The sequence below is a fragment of the Dermochelys coriacea genome, chromosome 4, assembly GCF_009764565.3.
Source record: "Dermochelys coriacea isolate rDerCor1 chromosome 4, rDerCor1.pri.v4, whole genome shotgun sequence".
NCBI classification, from domain to species: domain Eukaryota; kingdom Metazoa; phylum Chordata; order Testudines; family Dermochelyidae; genus Dermochelys; species Dermochelys coriacea.
In genome coordinates, this window is record NC_050071.1 from 89123521 (window position 1) to 89147584 (window position 24064).

The following is a 24064-nucleotide window of genomic DNA, read 5'->3' on the forward strand; positions in this document are numbered from 1 at the left end:
TTTATCAAAATATTACAGTTTAGGAGATGTATTTCTCCCAATTAGTCAACTTGTCTAAAATGTACATATTTTTATATCCAGTTATCAGTGGCTATAAAGTCTTTTACATCAGCTCAATTGTGTAAAATTATTTTTCCTGAACTTAAATTTGTATTAAGGGGGTACTATGAAACTTCTGATGAATTGAACAGCTGCAGTAAAAAGCTTGATTAGAATTAAAAAAAAAACCATTTTAGGGCCAGGTGAATTTTCATTGAACTTTAAAGGCTTACTCATCACAAAGAAGAGATCCAAACTACAATGAAATACTGTGGGAAGAGATAAAGGAGATCTCTTTATATTCACATGAGGAGATGAAACAGAACTTGGGGAGAAACACTTAGCATAGAGGGAAAACTGTCTATAAATGCCACAGCGGGTGGAAGAACTTGATGGAGCCCACGGTTAAAGGGAGCAGTCCCAGCAGCGAGGGAGGGAGACACTTGCTGAGGGACAACAGTTATCTCCTACCACGTCTTGAGAGGTTAGGTTAGTATTGGCAGACTATGGTTAGAGGTTAGGTTAGTATGGCTCGCAAGTCAGGTTTGGTAGGGAGCTGCAGACCCAGCCCACGTGGACAAGTCTAGAAAGAAAGTGAATAGGGATGTCACCAGCATATTCCTGGAGACAGAGGGTTGAGTGATACAAAGTAGGCACATCTGTTACAATCTGCCTGAGTTTTTCAGGGATGATGGCTTATATTTGTCAGATGGAGGCGCTGACATCACTGTTCCCTCTAAGCTGTGCGCGTGTGCGTGCACACACAGATTGTAAACCCTGTGCACATGGTGAAACACCACGTACACAAACATTTGCATAGAAGCACAACAATTTGCACAGAAGAAATTTTTGGCACACATGGCCTGTCAAAACTTAGCAGGAACATTGGCTGACATATGGCTATGAAAAGTGATGGAATAGATTGGGAAGGAGTTGTGATACCAGTCATTACGGTTGGGTGGGGTGGAAACAAGCTAGTGACTGGCACCCTCTGTGGCTGGTTTCTAGTGCATTTAAAATGATGAAATGAACAGTTCCCAGAGGTAAAAGGCCTTTCATTTTGTGATGGCTTGGACTCATGTGACAGGATGAGACCTTATGGCCTTTGCAGACCAAGGTCAGATCTTGTGCTCATCGCAGGCTGAGGTCCCCACCTTCTGCACTCTCTCTTTTCCCTCGCAGAGGAAGGGCACTAGGACTTGGAGTGAGCTAAGTCCCGGAGGTAGGCTGAGGTGAGCCTACCCTGAGTTATTGTTTATATGGTAAGAGCCCTGTAACTCCTACACTGGAACTAATTAACTGCCTGGTACAGGAGACTAGGGGTAGCTCCCCTGCCCTGTGTTAAAGTTTAATAAGCTTAACTCTATGCAGGTGTCTATCCTTATTTCACTGCCAAGTCTGCATCAAGCTATTGAATTGAGTTTTTCAGAAGTCAGGACTAGTGCATGTGCCAGGTCTCAATCAGTATAGCCTCACACTTTAAGGAAGATTTTAAAACAATCATGTATATTAGCAGGCTATTGTGTCAGTGAAAGCTATGTTTGTATCTTTTTATAGTTTATTCCTTACATTTCTATAAAGTGTTATATATCTGCATGGCTTTTTATTACTCCTTCTTTGAAGAGCTTACAACATAGGTTTGGAAGGATTAGATTTTTATTGGTAAATGTCAGAAAACACCCATTTCACCGTACACAAACAAACCAATGAAAACACATTTCCATCAATAATAACAGAAATTTACAGATAGGTAAAATAAGAAAATGCTCCTTGAGAACTTATAAGAGTTTGATTTAAGGATATCAACTTTGTATATTTTTAAATGTGATGTTGACAATTTGTATTTTAATCGTTATCATACTTTAACTTTCTGAATTGCAATATCTACTGTCATTAAATAATTGTCAATAACTGTCTGACCTGTCCTTCACATTGTGTCACCTGCCCTATAATTCCCCATAGTTGTAAACATTTATATTGATTAAAAATGGAAAAAATACTTTAAAATAAACATTGATATTATCCATTGGAATTATAAAAAAAATGAATTCTGCCAACCCTAAATATAGTACATGAATAAACTTCATTTATTTTGCATCTTTTCCCTCACCTATACTCTACCTATAATCCATCTCTTTCCAGTTGAAATGGCTCAGTATCTTTCAAAGATACCTTTTCTTAAAATCAAACAAAAAACAAGAACAAAAAAGCCTCCCTCCCATCCACCTCCACTCCCTCAGTTCCAGGACCAGAACTACTTTGCCCTGCAGCAGTGACATCCTATGGTCCAATATTCTTTGATTTGCTAGGCTAAAAGGATGTGATGTTTCCTATTGGATACCAGGGCTTCCAGGCTTTCCAAAGATCCATTTCGACCACAGCTGTTCTTGAGATACTAGACTTTAAAATTGTGACACACAGGTTATATGAAATGCAACTATTTTAAATAACGTTTAAAGACTGTTAAAAGCAGTAGTAGTCACATGTATTTCATTCCTTGGCCTGTACTCTTTGGCACCACTACATGTGCTTAAATCAACTGCTTGTGCCACATTGCAGGCAAGCAAAAGAGTATTGTCATAGAGATTTCAATACTTGATGCAGCACAGCAACTAATTTAATGTGCCTTTTGTGGTAATTAAGACAACCTGTCTTTCCATGCAGTTGAATATAAAATTTACAACTAAATTTTTTTTGGTAAAATTGTCCACATTTTCTAAAATAACTCTTCTCTAATAATATTAGCAAAATATGAAAAGGTGTGATATACATTTTTTATTGACATTTGCTCAGGATGACATAAATAAGTGAAATTCACCCCTATGCAGAGGGCCAACACAAGACCCATGAACAACTTAAGCTCCTGTTGAGCAGTGCATAAGCCTCATGCTTCTCTCTTGCACAAGGGTAAATTTCAGCCATTGTAACAAATGTGGCCATCCCATACTAGTGACAGTTTTATACCACACCATATTATCACATTATATTCCATGTGCATTATGGAGGTGTCGGACATGGTTCCATAGTTAGGATGTATTGAGAGTTGCATTTACAGCGTGGCTGAAATACAGTACCTCTGTATTACACTTAAGTGATTGAATTTGGTCACCAAATTTGGCACAATAGCCTTTAATAGAAAAACTGCATTTTCTTTGGATTTCTTTAGTAAAATACTAACTTTGGCTGAAGAAACATTTAAAAATGCTTCCTTTTTGAAATTTTGCCTTGATTTTTCTCATATATATTTAGCTTCTTCTGGCTAAACAATAATGGTTGTCACAAACTTCAAATTTCACAGGCTCACCTCAGACATAAAAACTTCTGAAACAGAGTAAATAGCTTTTCCATTTATGCAGAATAACCACAATGAGCTATGCTGAGATTAGCCAATTAAATTCCATAAACTACTTCCATTTTCAGATGCTGCCAGACTGCTTTCTTCCAGATACATACCTCACAGGCATATTGAGGAGACAGGATTGCAGCTTAGACAAAAGATGATAATGGGAGACGAGCCCTGGAGAGAGATGGCACTTGGGGTTTGGATAAGCCTCACTTTTTCCTCATGCTTCTTGCCCACATCCTCACTCATCCTTCGTGGGCCCTCAGGTCCTCCCTTCCTCCATACACCTTCTATATGGCAGCTCATGAGTGGCTCCCTTTGATGAGTATGAGTGGGACTGATGGAGAAAGGGATAAACAAGGATATGGGGGAGGCAGGCAGAGTGCCTGAGGTTTTGGGAAGCAAGGAGTAGGGGATTAAAAGGATATGCTGGGGGAGGGGATGTTAGGAGGAAGATATTGATGTCTGGGGGAGTGGAGTCTGTGCACAGTCCAGTGGCAGTACAGTCCAAGGCCTCTTCATGAAGCCATCCATTCGGTAGCCCATTTGACATTATTTCCTTAGTAACATTTCATATGAATCATACTTATTTCTTTAAAATCATTCTTTTCTCATCATTCCACTTATTTGGAATCAAAGGTTGCATATTTTGTGAGAAGATATTGGAAGGAGTCGTCTGGTGTGGGTGGTTCATTTAGATGAGGTATTCTGGAGGATGCAAATCACAATTGTAGGTTGTGAGGGCGTAACTAGATAATTCCTGGCTATTTTTTATAGCTATGTTTGTGGTACAGGAGTTTAAGACACCTAAACCTTTGTACTGATGCTTTTGTTTGGGAAAATACATATTTGTGTGAGCACAGGGCTAAATTCTCCAGGCCGAATAAAGACAATCAAGAAGTCTGTTGCAACTCCACAATCCTGCACACCCCAACCCCAGCATAAGTTAGAGATGCTTTAACTTACACCAAAGGTGTAAGGCTCCTAAAGATATGCCTGCACTGCATATTAAGATTGGGCTCTGGCCCAAGTCCCCCTTCCATCCACAAACAAATCAGACTGAGTCAGGTGTGCAAGCAATTTGGACCCAGGTCCTAGGACCTTGCTTTTGGGGAGTGGGGGGTGCAGTTAATCTTAAATCTGGTATTTCTTAACTTTTAAGTGCTTGATTTCTCAACCTTAATTATGTTATTTTAACAAAGTTTATTTATGTGTAATATAGATAAGTTCACAACAAGTTACCATGTGGTCAATGCTGAGCTGCATTAGTGATTAGATACTTCATTGCTTGTTTAATTATAGAACCTCTGAAATATCTTGTATTTCAGAGATGGATATCAGTCATCTTGAGTGCTCCTTGAACTCCTTTGACACCCACTTCAGCTACCTCCAGTGTGTCCACAGTTCCACATCCTTTTAATTTTCTCTGAACTCTCATACCTCAATCCACAGCTCTTTATTGCTGCTATGTGTTGCTCAGGTCCTCTTTACTATTTTAAGGTCATCGAAACACGTGTCACATTATGTTCTTTCATCCGGCTCTGATTATGTGGTGTCAGCTAAAACATTTTCGTTGTCCAAATGACTGTCCTGATCATCCAGATATTTTCCAAGACTTCCTTGATTCTCCTCCAGCCCTCTCTGCTATTTCTTTATTCCCATTTGATTCTTCCAACATTCAGTGACATCACACAGCCCACAAGGACCTGGCTAACTCTCTTATTGACACCCTATCTTTAACACTTCTACTCCTCATAAACTCATCCATCATCTCCCTTTGTTATTCTCAAGTCCTCCTCTCTACCTCTCCTCCACTGAGAAAAGTGAATGTGAAGAGCTTCAAAATATAACTATTGATGATTCGGGTGAAGGGAGAGAGAACAGGTGCAATATACTGCTACATACATCCAGCCAAAGTTATCATTTCACTCTCTGATTTCCAAAGTGAAAATTTTCTGGCACTTCCTGGGCTAATGCTTCCTCAGGTTTTGAAAGCGCATCATCGATTATTCTCAGCTCCACTATCTTCCTGTTCAGCCCACCACTAGTGGCCAAATACATAAGTATTTCTGTGGCTTCATGCACACACCATTATGCTGCAGAAATGTTATTGCTTTGATAATCTTTGTTATTAGCTGGTCCTTCTTTTCCCTTACAGAGGGAATGTAGCCTGTATTGAGAAAGGAATAAAATAATACTCAGTGGAAGCAAAGATTATTAGAAAGGTGAAAGTAATATAATACATTACTATGTTCATAGCATAGGTGAGGCATCAGAATTATAAGTTTAGTATCTTTCTTACCAAAAATTAGAGATTATATTAGTCCAGAGAATTCAGGTTTGTTCTAGAGACAGTACTTAGATGGAGGTGACTGACTACGCTGCTCTTAAAGAACTCAATACAGTTTAAAGGCTAACCGTACTTTGGAGCCTGCATGCTGCTGAGGATATTTGAATTAGCATGGTGTTGTGTAAGAAGGAAGATTGGTGTAAAAGCTGTGCGTTCCTCTTGCCTGTACACTGTAAGCAGTGTAATATTTCCTAAGCTGTACTCAATCTATATATTTTTTAAAAAAAATTAAAAAGTGACACATGAAGATTAGAAGAAAACTATGAAGGGGGAAAAGGAATACATTTAATGTGTATTAAAAGATCAACTTTATTTAATCTGAGGCTACAAACACTATAATGCATTATTCAGAATTGGGTGATTGTTGCCTGGTGTCTGTGGCAGAGTGCTGGGAAAGAACACCTGAGCCAGCCCTCTCCTCACAGCAGCTCCAATCAAACAATACAGAAAAGCTGATTAAACAGAGCTGTGCCTAATTTATGAGTGGAGGAGAGCTGGAAGGCTAATTAAGCTAATTAGGCAGAGGCTACAAATAGGCACAAAAGGCAGTAAAAGATAGGAGACTGCTCTTCTCTGCTTTGCTTGTGGTAGTCCAGGACTGTTAGAGCAGAACTCTATGAAGGTGAGGAGGGGGAGAAAGAGACATGTAAATAAATTATACAAGGTGTTTGACCAGCACAAGGGTCTCTGAGCTGTTTGTGGACCAGAGCAGAGGTAGGAGCCAGAGGGCCTTATTACAGTATCACTAGTATTGTTTGGGTACCCTAATTTTTCATTTTCCATACTTTAACATGTTTGGCTATCTTTTAAAATGCAACCTAGCTTTGAATTTCCTGGGTGTGCAATGCTTGGTTTGGTGACAATTACAACACTGTGATAATGTTTGGGTTTGTTTTACCTTAAATTAGTTGTACAATCTCTCTCAAACTTAACTCCATCTTAATGTAGATTTTTTTTTTCTCTCCCTCTCTGGGTATTCTCTACAAACTAAACTAGCATAGATGCTTGCTCCAGCAAGCATCTACAATCCAAACCCGTTGCAGGGGTCTCTTTACTAGTGGTTGCACTGTTATGATCCAAAGTGGCTGAAATATTGCTAGATTTCTTCCATTTGTTCAAAATTTTATGGAACTTCTCAGCATAATGTGATGCTCAGATACCAGTGTGATAAGGACCTGAAATGGGACAGAATAGAGCCAGATTTGGTAACCTTCAATAATCACAGCCAAACTGGCCTTTTTTCTCAGGCATTGTAGAAAAAGTTAGGTGGAGGCTGTGAAGCAGATGGTATGTAAATTTATGGGATGTATTTATATTTGATTAAGGCTTGTGTTTAGGTTGTCTGTAACATACCTAGATTTTTGCAGGGGTGTATGAAATTTAAACAAAAACAATAATATGCAGAATCCAAGCCTTAGCCTAAGTCTAACTTGGATTTGAATATAACCTGTTAGCTCAGCCAACTTTATGCCTAATTCACACATTTTGTCACTTGATCTTAATTTCCTCCATTGCCTTGATAAACTCTTTGAAAATCTATTGAAGGCAAATCAGAATGTTTGAGATCTTCAACCACCTTCACATGTTGATATGACTGCTCTTAGCAAAAGTGGCATATCGCTAATCTAGGACAGTTTATTCTGTTTTTTAAGGTATCTCTGTATTTTTTATTGTTTCTATTAAATATCCTTTAGACACTGTTTCACTTTGTACATTTCTCTCTATTTACTTTGCTGTGACTTTCTGATCTGCATCTGCTTTCATGATTGCTGATCCTGTCATTGTGTCAATCTTTTCATGGTATACAAATATTAAACACAGTACTTGTTCATCTTTCCCATTCTCTGCTCCAGAGCCTGAAGATAGTGCAGAATAGAAACTTCTTTTCAAAAGATTGCTTGTTTCATAGTGTTGACTGTAACTCCAAGTCAGTCTCTAGAAGAGAAAATATGTAAGAAATGTATTGCTAGATAAGTCTTCTCTTCCTATAGCTTTTAAGGTTCCTTTGGTCTTTTGGTGGATGTGTGTATAAAACAGTTTGTTGGTAGTTATTGCATCCCTGGAGTGCTGTGCTTCCCTCAGGCAAAGGTTGAAGTGTTATGTAGTTCTTTATTTATTTATTTTTTTCAGTTATATTATGATCTCCTGGGATCTTTTCTTTTTCTGAAAGTTGAATGTGTGCTCCCTTTTGGGCTTGAGGATTTTGAAAAGACTTTTTTTAAAAAGTCTGCATTTTGTACAAAAACTGTACAACCAAAAAGAGCAGTCAGAAACTGAACACAGTAAGAATGAGGCTATATTCATGGAATTGTATGTTAACATTTATTGAACTATTTGTGTCTGATTCATGAGTTATCTTAACACTAAGGACAGAGACCAAGAAAACCAATATAGGCCCTTTTATCATTAAGACAGAGGGCTAACAATCAAGAGACCTGCTTGTGCCTCAAGCTTTCTGTGTAATGTTGGCTAAATCTCTACCTGAGATTCTTCACCTATAAAGTAAGCATTATACTGCTGAGTGTCTGTTTTTGCTCCTATGTGGTTGGTTGAACTCGGGTGTTAGCTGCACCAGCAGACAGTGCAGCTTGCTAATTCAGTAGGTCTTAATGTCACTCATGAAGAAAGAGGATAGGCTCAGTTTGGTGAAGGCACTCATCCAAGTTTATTGTCAAAGCGCAGTCCCAGTACCCTGTCTCAACAGTAACAGTACACTAACCCATCTATGCCCACAGCAAGGTGCTAGCTCAATCAATATAGTAGAAAGTTGTCCGTTAGGCCAATCAAATATGCCCCTCCTATGACTATTCTTTTTACACATTGCTACAAACAAGTTGTGTATTACATTCCAGATGTTAACTACCTTTGTACCCTCTAATTCAAACAAAACACTTTGGTCCATTATCCTGTCATCCTATCCTCTTTTCAAGGGGTTGGTGTGGTGTTGTACCACACTCTTTGGACTGCATTTACAGTGTTACTTAAGAAGTCTGAATGTTCTTGTACCATCCTCTTCCATCAGCAATGGGCTTACTTGGTTAGCTGATCTCTAGATGTTACTATTCCAAGCACAGCCTTTGGTTTAGGCTGTTCCATGCCTAGGGCTCCAGTAAGGCCTACAATTATTTCCCATAATCTTCACATAGATGGTGCAATGTAAGTGTAAAGCATTATATTCCATATGGAAGAATAATAGTACTTTAAAAAATGAAGTAGGTCAGACATTGCAACATTCCTTTCCATTTAAATGAAACGATGAAATGAATGAATTTAAATGAAACACACAAACAAAACATTCATATAGAATGAGCATGTAGATTTCCAGAAATGAACTGTTGGTAGATTAAATTCTCTCACCTAATCTTCCAATATCCGCTGAGAAGTAACTGAACGGAAACAAAACACTGGAAAACTAGAATGGCTTAGTTTTAGTAGACACTTCCATTTGATAGCATCTAATTTGCTACCTGTTAACACTTTCAGTTTTTACATTAATAAACTAACCTATCTGGCAAAGCAATGACTGTCAGTGTGGTATAAATAGCTAGCAGGAAAGATGATTCAGGTGTTGAAGAATGGAACTGAGCTGGGAACACTGCCTTACTTGATTTTTAGAATAGTACTGTATTTTTGCCAACCTCCTAGCACAGTGCTGACTACTAGAAAGGCATCAGTCTTATTGATTTGGATGGAACAAGAGGCCTTTGGGAACATATCTATAGATAGAATCCAGTCTTTTTGAAAGTAAGACTGTCTATGTGCCTAGGTCTTCTCCATTTTCAGTGGAACACTCTTTTCATAGAAAACTGACCACTGGGGAAAGCTCATGAGTACAGGAACCAAATTCTCTGCTATGTCCAGGAGAAGTTGGGTGCAGTGTGATAATGGGGCTTGCCAAGGAACTGTTTCTGGGACCATTCCAGAATCTACTGTTCTATCAAAATGGATTCAGTTATATACACCATTAAATAGAAAGATGAAGAGCTGTTGAGCAGAAATCAGTGTAGCAAAACTTAGCAGTTTATAAATATGAAACCACTAGTATATCACAAATATTTAACTTTAAACCTTGCATCATTACAAATATTTACTTTGTCACTATAGCAAAGTAAACTTGCAGAGCCCTCTTGTTAAGAAAAGGTATATATTAACACTCAGCTTCCAAAGCTATGACAAAACCTTTGGAGAATGGACCTGCTATCATGGAGCATTTTCCTGGCTTCTATACTACCCCAGTGAAATCAGATGCCAAAAGAATGGGTCCATGCCTGATCTTGAGGACTCTTCTTTCTCTCCATTGTTTGTAACCCTGATAAGACGGGGCTCAGGATCCCTGGGAGCTTTAATCCCCCATTTTCATCATTTCCTCTCTCAGGACAGAGGCTAGAGTATCCCCACTCTGGAGTACTCTCTCCTCACTGGCCACTTCCCTGACTCAGATCACTACTATTGAGTTTAAACCCCATACAATTAATTAAGCAACTGAAAAATTGGGGGGGGGGGGGGACTGAAGGGTTAAAGGATCCAGGAACCTGCACTACAGGTATGGGGAATATTGTAAACAATAGTCTCCTAGGCCTACTTTCCAGGACCTGGTGATGCCTGCTCTGGGGGTAGCTACAGACCTTCAGTCTCTAGGTGATGGGACCTGTATCCCCAGTATCAGCCCTCCCATCAGGTTAACGTCCCACTCCAAGCCTTCATAGTTCTCTTGTCTGGCAACATCACCCTCTGTTGGGCACTTTTCATAAATTAAAGGAAAGGGTAAACACCTTTAAATCCCTCCTGGCCAGAGAGAAAACCCTTTCACCTGTAAAGGGTTAAGAAGCTAGGATAACCTCACTGGCACCTGACCACAATGACCAATGAGGAGACAAGATGCTTTCAAAGCTGAAGGGGGGACCAGAGCAGGAGTGCAGGTCAGAACTCCTGTAAAGGGCTAATAAGCAATCTAGTTAGATATGCATTAGATTCTGTTTTGTTTAAATGGCTGATAAAATAAGTTGTGCTGAATGGAATGAATATTCCTGTTTTTTGTCTTTTTGTAACCTCAGGTTTTTCCTAGAGGGATTCTCTGTTTTGAATCTGACTACTCTGTAAGGTATTTACCATCCTGATTTTACAGAGGTGATTCTTTAACTTCAAAGAAAGTTCTTTTAAGAACCTGATTGCTTTTTCATTGTTCTTAAGATCCAAAGGTTTGGGTCTGTGCTCACCTATGCAAATTGGTGAGGATTTTTATCAAGCCTTCCCCAGGAAAGGAGGTGTAGGGTTTGGGAGTTTTTTTGGGGGGAAAGATGTTTCCAAGTGGACTCTGTTATATATTTGTTAGACACTTGGTGGTGGCAGAAATAAGGTACAGGGACAAAAGGTAAAATAGTTTGTACCTTGGGGAAGTTTTAATCCAAGCTGGTAAAAATAAGCTTTGGGGGGTTTTCATGCAGGTCCCCACATCTGTACCCTAGAGTTCAGAGTGGGGAAAGAACCTTGACAGCACTCTGTCCAGGACCTGCACCTCATTTTCCCTAGCTGCTCACCCTACTCAACTACAGGTTCTGGTCCCACGGCTCTCCACTGTAGCTGAGTTCTGGCTCACCGGCAGTGTGGATGGTCTCTGCTGCTTCAGCTCCCCAGGTCTGGGCTCCTGATATGGCTCCTCTGGTTCTGGACTACTACACTATCTGACTCTGGGGCTGCCAGAGCAGGGTAGAGCAGATCACACAGAGGATGGCCCTGGGGCTCTTGATGTTTTCATTGTTTGTTCTTTTGCCCTGATTAAGAGTGAGGGCAGGCCAAACCAAAAAAAAAACCAAAAACCAACCCACTGTTCCTTTAAGGGGCCAACTGTCCTATTTTTTAACTCAATTATTCTTTGGGGCCTTCACAACATCCCCGGCAATGAGTCCCACCAGTTGATACTGCATTGTGTGAATAAGTACTCCCTTATGTTTTAAACCTGTTGTCTATTAATTTCATTTGGTGACCATGGCTCTTGTATAATATGAAAGGATAAATAACACTTCCTTATTCACTGTCTCCATGCCATGCATGACTTTATAGATTGCTATCATGTCTCCCAGTATTCCTTTCTTTTCTAAGGTCATCAGTCTCAGTTGTGTTAATCTTTTTCCCATATGGAAACTATTCCATACCCCTAATCATTGTTGGCTTTTTCTATACTTTTCCCATTCTAATCTTTTTTTTGAGATGGGGCAGCCAGAACTGCACACATTATTCAAAGTGTAACATACAATGGATTTATATAGCAGGATTATTATATTTTCTATCCCATTATCTAATCCTTGCCTGATGGTTTGTAACATTCTGTTAGCTTTTTTGTCTGCTAATGCATATTGAGCAGATGTTATCAGAGAACTATCCACAGTGACTCCAAGATCACTTTGAGTGGTAACATTTAATTTAGACCTCATTATTTTGTATGTATAATCAGGATGAATTTTTCCAATGTGCATTACTTTGCATTTATCAACACTGAATTTTTTGTTTTGTTCAGTTGCCATGTTTTGTGAGATCCCTTTATAACTCTTCGCCGTCAGCTTTGGACTTAACTATCTTGAGGATATTGTCTGCTAACTTTGCCCAAGTCACTGTTTACCCCATTTACCAGATCATTTATGAATGTGTTGAACAACACTGGTCCCAATTCAGATCCTTGGGGGACCGCACTATCTAGCACGCTCCACTGTGAAAAGTGACTATTTATTCCTACCCTTTGTTGCCTATCTTTTGAACCAGTTACTGATCCATGAGGGTGATCTTCCCTCTTTTCCCATGACTGCCTACTTTGCTTATCACCTTTGGTGAGGGACCTTGTCCAAGGCTTTCTGAAAGTCCAGGTGCACTAGATCCACTTGATCACCCTTGTCCACATATTTGCTGACATCCTCAAGATTACAAGCCGTCGAACAGTATCTCTGATAATGTCATGGCTAACCTGGTGGCTGAACTTTGACTTTTTCCTCACCCATAACTATTTCACATTTGGGGACAATGTATACCTTCAAATCAGCGGCACTGCGATGGGTACCCGCATGGCCCCACAGTATGCCAACTTTTTTATGGCTGACTTAGAACCACGCTTCCTCAGCTCTCGTCCCCTAATGCCCCTACTCTACTTGCGCTACATTGATGACATCTTCATCATCTGGACCCATGGAAAAGAAGCCCTTGAGGAATTCCACCATGATTTCAACAATTTCCATCCCACCATCAACCTCAGCCTGGACCAGTCCACACAAGAGATCCACTTCCTGGGCACTACAATGCTAATAAGCAATGGTCACATAACCACCCTATACAGGAAACCTACTGACTGCCATTCCTACCTACATGCCTCTAGCTTTCATCCAGATCATACCACATTATCCATTGTCTACAGCCAAGCTCTACGATACAGCTGCATTTGCTCCAACCCCTCAGACAGAGACAAACGCCTGCAAGATCTCTATCGTGCATTCCTACAACTACAATACCCACCTGCTGAAGTGAAGAAACAGATTGACAGAGCCAGAAGAGTACCCAGAAGTCACCTACTACAGGACAGGCCCAACACAGAAAATATCAGAATGCCACTAGCCATCACCTTCAGCCCCCAACTAAAAGCTCTCCAACGCATCAAGGATCTACAACCTATCCTGAAGGATGACCCATCACTCTCACAGATCTTGGGAGACAGGCCAGTCCTTGCTTACAGACAACTCTCCAACCTGAAGCAAATACTCACCAGCAACCACACAACAGAACCACTAACCCAGGAACAAAGCCTGTTGCCAACTGTCCGTACATATCTATTCAGGGGACACCATCATAGGGCCTAATCACATCAGCCACACTATCAGAGGCTCGTTCACCTGCACATCTACAATGTGATGTATGCCGTGTGCCAGCAATGCCCCTCGGCCATGTACATTGGCCAAACCAGACAGTCTCTACATAAAAGAATGAATGGACACAAATCAGACGTCAAGAATTATAACATTCAAAAACCAGTTGGAGAACACTTCAATCTCTCCGGTCACTCAATTACAGACCTGAGTGGCTATCCTTCAACAAAAAAGCTTCAAAAACAGACTCCAACGAGAGACTGCTGAATTGGAATTAATTTGCAAACTGGATACAATTAACTTAGGCTTGAATAGAGACTGGGAGTGGATGGGTCATTACACAAAGTAAAACTATATCTCAACCCCCCCTTTTCCCTCAGACATTCTTGTCAACTGCTGGAAATGGCCCACCTTGATTATCACCACAAGGTTTTCTTCCTTCCCTCCCACCCCCTTCCTGCTGGTAATCACTTAAGATGAGCTATCACTCTCCTTGCACTGTGTATGATAAAACCCATTGTTTCATGGTATGGGTGTGTTTAAATCTCCCCACTGTATTTTCCCCTGAATGCATCCTATGAAGTGAGCTGTAGCTGACGAAATCTTATGCTCTAATAAATTTGAGTCTCTAAGGTGCCACAAGTACTCCTTTTCTTTTTGTGAATACAGACCAACACAGCTGCTACTCTGAAACCAATTGATTGAGACATGATTTCCTTTTACAAAAGTTGTTGACTCTTTCCCAACATAGTGTTCATGTATGTGTCTAATTCTATTCTTTACTATAGCTTCAACCCATTTGCCTGGTACTGAAGTTAGACTTATTGGTCTGCAATTGCCAGGATCAGATTTAGACCCTCTTAAAAAAAAAAAAAATTGAATTGCATTAGCTATCCTCCAGTCATCTTGTACAGAGGTTGATTCAAGCAATAGGTTACATACCACAGTTCTGTAATTTCATGTGAGTTCCTTCAGAAATCTTGGTAAATACAATCTGCTCCTGGTAACTTTTATTACTGTTTAATTTATCAATTTGTTTCCAGACTTCCTCTACTGAGAACTCCATCTGGAGCTGTTCCTCAGATTTGTCACAAAAGGGCTCAGGAGTGGGGATCTCCCTCTCATCCTCTGCAGTGAAGACCCATGCAAATAATTAATTTAGCTTCTCTTTAATGGTCTTATCTTCCTTGAGTGTTCCTTTAGCACTTGATCATCCAGTGGCCCCACTGATTGTTTCACAGGCTTGATGCTCCTGATGCAAGTTTTTGTTTTGCTAGTAATTTTCTTTTTTGGTCTGCCTAATTCTACTTTACACTTAACTTGCCAGAGTTTATGCACCTTTCTATTTTCCTCAGTGGTATTTACCTTCCAGTTTTTAAAGGATGTATTTTTGGATCTAATCACCTCTTCTCTGTTTAGCCATGATGGCATTTTTGGTCCTCTTACTGTTTTAATTACTCTTATTTATTTATTGAGGTATGCATTTTGTGTTTTTAAAAAAAAAATCCATGCAACTTGCAGATATTTCACTTTTGTGATTGTTTCATTTAATTTCCAATTAACTTCCTAATTTTTTGTGTAGTTCCCCTTTTTGAAATTAAATGGTAGTGTAGTGGCTTTCTTTGGTATTCCTCCCATTCCAAGGATGTTACATTATGGTAAGGATGTAATTAAATTTATTTGTAGACCACTGAGTGGGGAGGTCCTGTTCTATGCTTTCACCTGATATTGACAGAATGGGCCTTGTGTCACTTGCTGTTCACTTAGCAAAAGTCTAGTGTTGGCCCCAACTGAGTTAATAAAGAGAAACTATTTGGTACCAATATACAGGAGTATAGTCACTTTTTGTTTCTTTTCACCAAATGAAATTTTCACTAGACAAATTTGAGAATTTTACACTCCAGATATAGCACTGAATTAGGGCTTGTTTATACACACACTTCATTCACAGCACAATGGGGTGCAAATCTATCCCATGCTAGTCTCTCATGTATCCACATGGTCGCTGCTGTGAACTAAGTGTCATAGTAGAGTTTAATCTACGCTGCTTTGAAAAAAGAATAGGCTAGAGGAACTTTAAGGAACTTTTTAGTGTATGATGATACAATTCACTACATGCATGGCAGCTTAGTGTGGGGTGGATTTACACCCCAGCTTGCCACCAAAGTATTTTTGTAGATAAGACCTGAGACTAGCTATTTTTCCTAGCTACTGATTTTGAAATTTGGGGTTGCTATGCCTAGGAGTCAGGCAGGTCAAAGGGCAGTCCAGACCAGTGGTCAGAATTCACACAGGAGGTCTGATCAGGAGATCTAATTCAAGTGGAAGATACAGCAAGGCAGCCAATGGGGTTAAGGAAGGCAGCAAGGCAGGGTGCAAGCAACACCTAGCAGGCAATAACTTCTTTTTCATAAGAGGCCAGAAAGGAAGCAGGCAGTTAATATATGGTAACCAGCCAATCAGGGTCAAGATCCTGTGGCCAACCAGGGAGCAGATCATGAAATACTGGAAGCTGGCCCACCCAAGTCTGTGAATTGCCTGATAATAGGTTGAGTTGGTGTAGTGATAGCCAAGGCTGCTTCCCAAGAACCCAGCTGACCTAGGTTTGAGACTGGGGTTTGACAAGGGTCCTGACAGGTATAACCTTGCTGGTGGTTGCTATGTAGTCTGTTTCACACTGACTCAGATTGTTTGAATATTTAAAGTCTCCTACAGTACTGTGCCACACGTTGTCTATTTTTCTTGATTTTTCATTTTTGCTATACTAGATTTCATTGCTATATATTTCATGTATGAATATGGCTACCAATTTTCAGCTAAACAGTTCTTCAGTTTTTAAAAATTATCCTCTTTTCTATACTTTTTATTCTAATTGTTACTGATCTCTCCCTTCCCCTCTTTTCTATTTGTGCAATATGTATGCTCAATAAAGAGTTACTTGTGACTTATGGATATAGTGTGCCTTAAGTGCAATAGGAATTTTGTGACCATTTGTAAATGGCTCTGGAAAAGCATGAATGTATGCCTCAAACACTCAATTTGTGTTTTGTTTTGCTTTTCCTGTTAAATACAGTAGTTTTTATATATGCAGGCCTTGATCCTGCTCTCCCTAATGAACAAACTGGGGCTTTGAAGTCAGTAAGTTTGCTTATCCTTCTGTCATTCCTTTTCACTTCTCATCTTGCTAAATTATTGGTATACCCTTAGTATTTTGATTCTCTCTTGGTTTGCATTGTCCTTCTGTGATGTGCTTTCTTTAACAATGTTATCTACAGCCTCAAGAATTTGAAAGATTTCAGCTCCTTGCAACATAGTAGAAATTCCAGTTTTAGGTCATGATTCTGTAGTTTGCAAGTGCTGTGGGATTTTTCATATTCCCACTTACAAAGATTTGGATATAATTGGGTAGATGTTTACACCAGTGAAATGAAGAAACAATGGAAAAACAAGTAAAACCCTCTTTTTGAATAACATACATTATATACTATGACTTTTTTCTTTGCTATGGTAGCTTATATGGATGTATTGAACACCAATGGAATGAGTCTGTTCTCTATTTTTGAACCACTGCATGCTTTGTTGTAAAGAAATGTCTTTCCTTTTTAGAGTTAAAAGAAAAAATACTTGGACTTTTCCCTCTTAAGGTCTAAAAATCAAATGTAATGTATCCAAGACACCAATCTGTTTACTGCTGTCACTATTAAGCTTTTGCATAGGCAGAAAAAAACAAATATGTGGGTTCCTAAGTTTGTGAGTTAGCTGTTTAATGTGAACATACCTGCACTTCACTGACTTTTCTGAACTGTTTTTGGTTTGTGTTTGGGACTTTAAGTTAGAACAGAGTTTGGGCACATAATGAGCTGAAGTTTTTTCTCCCTTCTAATATGCCCATGAACATTTCCCATAAAAAAAAAATTACTAAAATTAAATTACTTTTGTAGGTGAAATACAAAACATATCCTTGGTGATAACAGAACAAAAGAAGGTGGAATATTAGCACAACCTTGACTCTATTGCCTAGTTCAACTTCATCTCTCTCTCAAATAAACCTGAATCAACTTTTAAGAGTGAGGGTCCCAAAACAATCCACATATATAGCTTCTCGTTGAATTTTGTGCCAAATACACCCAACTGTTAGGCTTTCTGTATCTCCCTGTGATTGATATTGCATCCTTTCATGCATTATCTGGAAGTTGGAATGTAGCCTGGCCTCCAAAAATTGGTAGTTTGGATGCTAATGCAGCCTTGGAGAAATTAGATTTTTCTATAAAGCTTAAGTAGCATTGAAGATAAATACAGAGGGTAATAAGCAGCATAATCTTAGAATCTGCAGCTTCATCCTATCTAATGTCCCAGAAGACTAATGTAATTTCAGAGGAAAAAGGTACTAAGATGCATCATTTATCTCTCTCCCATGCCTGTGCTATCAACTGAGATGTAGTACATTAACATGTGAATCGAATTTTTTGTCTATCAAGAGATAGAGGGATAGCTTTGAAGATGCACGAGGAAACAGAGGTATGTAGACTGTCATGTTACAGATTGACACATTTAATATATTACAACCTTTGAGTTTGAATTACAAATAGGAAGCTGGAAACACATTTCTTATTACTATATTCCAATCCAACCGATTTTTTTTGCATCCTTTTACTTTATGCATTTTTATAAACCTCAGTTTTTTGAGGTTATTATATAAATACAAAACTTTTTAAATTCTTTATGGAGTCATTTAAAAAATTTGAAATTACCCCACAGATGTAAATAAAGTTAATTGAATTCTGGCATTACACCAATTAAAGAATTTAAGGGCTTTCTGTTTTATCCTATCAAGTTTACTCTACTCTATTTCTGGAAGCAAATACTTATGGAATCGTTCTGTACTAACCATGTCACTCAACATTCTGCATAAACTCCACAAATCTGTTCTCTTTTTAGTTGTATTTTAAGTTAGATCATATCACATGAGCCAATATGCAGCGCTCATCAGGGGAAATGGGGAATTTACTTTCCACATAGTTAGTTAGTTTTTTGTCTCTATAATCGTTTCTTTTTAAATGTTATCAGAATTACTTCATAGGCTGTATGTACTGAAAGGTCAGATACCGAAAATATAACCAGCAAAATTGTTCAAGATATGGCCAGCTCTTAAAGAATGGGCAAGCTTAGAAGCAATAGCTGTGTACCGGTTTTTAAGAAAAGTTTATCTGGTTACTGTGACTCAGTCAACCTGAGTGTTCATTCTTGTGCTATTACAACCTCAAAGGCTACAAAAACAATATATTTTCAGTTCAAGCAATGCATTTTCAGATTAAAGGAAGAATTCATAGTATTTCAGCATTAAGTTATCTTGTCTCTTATCAGAAGCTTGCTTGGCTAACTACCTGAACCTTAGACTGCAAAAATGATCTGACTCATGAGATTTCCAGTTCATAGAATATAGCAATTTCTTCATTTCCAGTGAAATAGACAATAGTTCACATTTGGATTCCTGCTAATATACTGCAAAGTGCATGGGGAAGATGGATAATTTGTTCTTTGGGATTTCAAAGAATTGATACTGTGGTAATGTTAAATAGGTGGTGGTGGTGGTGGTTAATGGCAATTGCTGTGTAGAGTGCATATACCAAGATAAAATCTTGCTATTCCTACTGCTGGTAAGAGGTGAGGCTGAAAAGATTAAATCAATTAGTGAATACACTTTTTGGCAGGGGTTGTAGGTAGTGAAATGGAAGGTTTTATCTTATTACTGTCCTAATATTTTTCAACTAAATCTAATTCAGTAAAGTAACTTTTTTAGTGACAATACTGTAAAGAAGAACATCACCTGCTAATGTAGTTCAGTGAATGAAACTCCTCCTCCTCCCATTAGTTTATATTTTAGAATAAGAAGTTCTTAGAACAAAAGAGCATGCTTCAGGTCTAGGGCTACTCACCACACTAGGAGTGTCGTAACTTCAGTTATTAGTACTGGAGCCCATAGAAACCCTAGTCATGGACCAGGACAAATATATTCCTGTCCCCAAAAGCTTACAATCTAAGGTATGAATGAATATAGAGACACAGCTAAGTGGAGGAGTAAAGTAAACAATGGCTATAACTACATAGCAATGTAAGCATAGGGTAAATGGGACTCAAGTTATCTGACCTCTGTCAGAGAACCCTAGTCTAGAGCATCTACACTGCATTTTAATCCTAGGTTAAGAATTTTCTGACACATGCTCTGGCAGTGCACTGCATGGACTCAAGTCAAAATAACCATATCCCAGAGTGCTTAGTGCCCTCCCCCCAATCTTGTTGATTTAGCCCTCAGAACATGTTGCACGGTGGGGAAAACTCTACTGGCCACACTCTTTCCGAACTATGGTGAAACTATTGATGGGACTGGGGTGCCCACAAAGAGCACCTGTGTACATGAACAGCATAATCTGCTCTTCTGGTGGCAGTCTCAGCAGAATGACTGCAGTTTGAGAAGGCCTTATACTGAACTGATCTGAGAATTGGGCTCCCCAGGTTAAGGCTGAGTCACGTTGGCTGGAAAATACCCATGTGGACCAGTTCTGAGGATAACTAGGACATCAGTCTCCAGGGCTGTCAAAGTATTAAAATGAAACTTTGCAATTCTCAACTGGATGTTCAGTGAAAGTGTGTTTAATGTATTAGTCTGTTTTGAAGTTTGATAAAAAATGAAGGTGTCAGATGAAACACCCTAGCCTGGCTGCTGCTAGCTGAGGAGAAATGAAATGCATCCCCAGGGCTTGGAGTGCAGTGTGCTCCAGCGATCCCTTATCTCTGCCCCTGCTGCACCTAAGGAGGCAGAGATGAGGGATTTTCAGTAGGCTGCAGGGAAGTTTTGGGGCTAGCTCCCACTATCTGCCCCAACCACTCTCTGGGTGTGCCTGCACACAGGCCCAGGGAGGGCAGCAGGAGCCCAGGACTAAGGAGCAGAGCAGTGACCAAGCACTGCCCTCAGGGAGGGGAAGCAGCCAGGGGACAGATGACTCCTGCCTATCAACTTTTGCTCCCTACAGAAGCAAGAAGGAATGGAGCCGCCATTATGGGAGTAGCAGGAAGCAGGAGTGTGCTTGTTCAGACAGTAATGGAGCTTCTGGCACACTGCACTGGCTACCTGCAGCACAGCTCCTCTGCTGTCATGAACTGTGGGCTACAGCTGGAGGACTTCCAGGACCTGAGTTAAGGCAGGGGCCGCGCGCGCGCGCACAGGAAAGCAATAGGGCTACATCCCAACTTAACACAGGGTCACACCCTCCAGCCCTGCAGGGTCCTGAAACTTTGGGTCCAAGTCCTAGTTTAGCACATTTGCAGTGTGGATTCAAAGGGGAGGGGGTCAGCTTGCCCCTGGGCTTAAATTGTTGTGTAGACACACCCACTGACAATATTAGTCATGATTTCATACCAGCAGCCTTTCTGCTATCAAGAGTCTTATAGGCATGGCAAAGGAAAGTATTGAGGAGGGCTTTGAAGGTGGATGGTTATGGGCATTGTCTTCCAACTGTGGGGGGGGAGCATCAGAGAAAGCACAAAGGTTTCTGAAAATTTAACAAGTGAGCAGTGGAGGTTGACATCCTGGGCCAATCAGAGGCAAGCATTGACAGCAAATAAAAGATAATGGGCTTTCATTCTTGAGTATCAAACGAGCAGCACAGTGCATCAACCAGCCACTTTTGGGAGCCTGATCTAAAGATAATAGTCTCCTTCACTTCAATGGGTCTTGGATCAGGCTGTTAGTGCAGTAATCTTTCACTTGCAGCTGCTTCTATGGCCTTGTCCACAGTTGAATGAAAGAGAATCCCAATTTCAGACCTTGGTGGGTAAAAGCAAAGATATAGGATATTTCCCAACTCTCATGGATGTGTGTGGTGTGTGGGTTTTTTGTGTTTTTTTTTTCTTGCTGCAGAGCTTCCCTCCCACCTACCCCTTGTTTAAGTTCGTACAACCCAAATATCTCCAAACTAAACTTAATCAAAACCACCAAGTGTTGCCAGTTCTCAGGTTAAAAAAATCATGTAGTACCCTTAGTTTTACAAAGCTTATACCTTAAACCCAGAGCTTGGGCCAAGCTTTCTGAACAATTAGCAAAATTCAGGAAATATTTGAACAAATCTTGCTCAAGTTTGGGGGTTTAATAAAAGGTTTGCATAGCTCTAGATGAAAGCCTTTAATATTAGTCTATAGCCATGGGCCAAATCTAAAGAAGTGCTGAACTTCTTGTCCAAAGTATTTACAGATGCTCAAATCCAATCAGGATTTGTCTCCACATAATGAAAATGCTGTTCTGCCAAAAATAAAGTAGGTTTGTAGACAAGTGTTACCTGCTAAGTGGTGGTGTGTCCAAATAGTCATTTCTGTTCTGGCTATTAGGTGCATTTTTCCACTCACTTTCATGTCTGAAGTTTACTGAAAGAAAAAGATATAGCAATCTGGCTAGAAATGGTCAAGACTGTAACAATAGTTATTTGGGGAATCAAAGTTTTGAAAACAACGGAAACATTACTGATAATTCATATCAAACTCTGCACAGGAGGAAAAGCATTTGTTTCTGGGGATTGCTACCATAAGGGTTTTTTCTTCTGTTCATTTAAGTAAATAAGACCAAAACCTATCTTATTAATTTCTTGTATACTCCTAGGAAACTGAAGGAAATAGTTTGAGTCTCTTTAGAAGTGATATACTTAAAACATGTGTACTGTCTTTTGATCCTTCAGTGCTATCCACACTCCAGTTGAGAGTGGAGACGGACACTCACTGCTTTAGCAAGAACACCAAAAACAGCAGCACAGCTAGAGCAGCATGGGCTAGAAGTCTTCACCCAGGGGATCTGAGTAGGTTTGTATTCAGCTAGCCCTAGCTGCCACCCATTCTAGCCTGGCTACTCTGCTACTTTTAGCATGCTAGCATGAGTACACGTCTGTCCACACAGGCTGGGAAGCATACTCCCAACTGCAGTGTACACCTGGTATCTGAGACTGATTCTCCTTGCATTTACAGCATGGCAAGTCCTGTATAAGAGTATCAACCATAGCCTGTTGAAATCAGTGAGCAACTTCCCATTTATAGCAGTGGTCTTTGGATCAGGCCATAAATCCTTTGAATTCAATAAGCCTACTCCAAATTTATAGCTGAATACAGAATCAGATCCTCTTTACACTGTGTAAACTGCAAAAAAGCTAAAATTCATAATACACCAGTGGGACAAATTCCCAAAAGCTTTAACAGGAAATGTTTGGGATTAATAAAAAGAAAAGGAGTACTTGTGGCACCTTAGACTAACAAATTTATTAGAGCATAAGCTTTTGTGAGCTACAGCTCACTTCATCAGATGCATTTGGTGGAAAAAACAGATTTATATACACACACACAGAGAACATGAAACAATGGGTTTATCATACACACTGTAAGGAGAGTGATCACTTAAGATAAGCCATCACCAGCAGCGGGGGGGGAGGGAAGGAGGAAAACCTTTCATGGTGACAAGCAAGGTAGGCTAATTCCAGCAGTTAACAAGAATATCTGAGGAACAGTGGGGGGTGGGGTGGGGGGAGAAATACCATGGGGAAATAGTTGTCCTTTGAGAGTTGTCCAGTTTTGAGAGCTCATTCTTAATCTTTCCCTAAGCCATTACCCTCTGATCCCACTGAGTTACCAAAAGAAACTACAGCATTTGCTGAAGAAACTCCCTGAAAAAGCACAAGAACAAATCCGCAGACACACCCCTAGAACCCCGACCTGGGGTATTCTATCTGCTACCCAAGATCCATAAACCTGGAAATCCTGGACGCCCCATCATCTCAGGCATTGGCACCCTGACAGCAGGATTGTCTGGCTATGTAGACTCCCTCCTCAGGCCCTTCGTTACCAGCACTCCCAGCTATCTTCGAGACACCACCGATTTCCTGAGGAAACTACAGTCCATTGGTGATCTTCCTAAAAACACCATCCTAGCCACTATGGATATAGAAGCCCTCTACACCAACATTCCACACAAAGATGGACTACGAGCCATCAGGAACAGTATCCCCGATACTGTCACAGCTAACCTGGTGGCTGAACTTTGTGACTTTGTCCTCACCCATAACTATGCACATTTGGTGACAATGTATACCTTCAAATCAGCGGCACTGCGATGGGTACCCGCATGGCCCCACAGTATGCCAACATTTTTATGGCTGACTTAGAACAATACTTCCTCAGCTCTCGTCCCCTAATGCCCCTACTCTACTTGCACTACATTGATGACATCATCTGGACCCATGGAAAAGAAGCCCTTGAGGAATTCCACCATGATTTCAACAATTTCCATCCCACCATCAACCTCAGCCTGGACCAGTCCACACAAGAGATCCACTTCCTGGACACTACGGTGCTAATAAGCGATGGTCACATCACCACCACCCTATATCGGAAACCTACTGACCGCTATTCCTACCTACATGCCTCTAGCTTTCATCCAGATCATACCACTCGATC

At 40.1% G+C, this 24064-nt stretch overlaps 1 protein-coding gene across 4 annotated transcripts in view; it reads left to right on the forward strand.

The window, feature by feature from the left end:
* The window catches only part of SGCZ (sarcoglycan zeta), an 833511-nt gene that overhangs the window by 283014 nt on the left and 526433 nt on the right, over nt 1–24064 (forward strand). Inside the window, exon 1 of one of the 4 annotated variants that reach the window (XM_038400961.2) lies at nt 6325–6446. The exons of 2 other annotated variants lie outside the window; for them this stretch is intronic. The gene's annotated coding sequence lies outside the window, so the exon portion shown is untranslated. Of the gene's footprint in view, nt 1–6324; nt 6447–24064 lie in introns of those variants that run through there. One more of the 4 variants, XM_043513763.1, reaches the window with a different exon arrangement.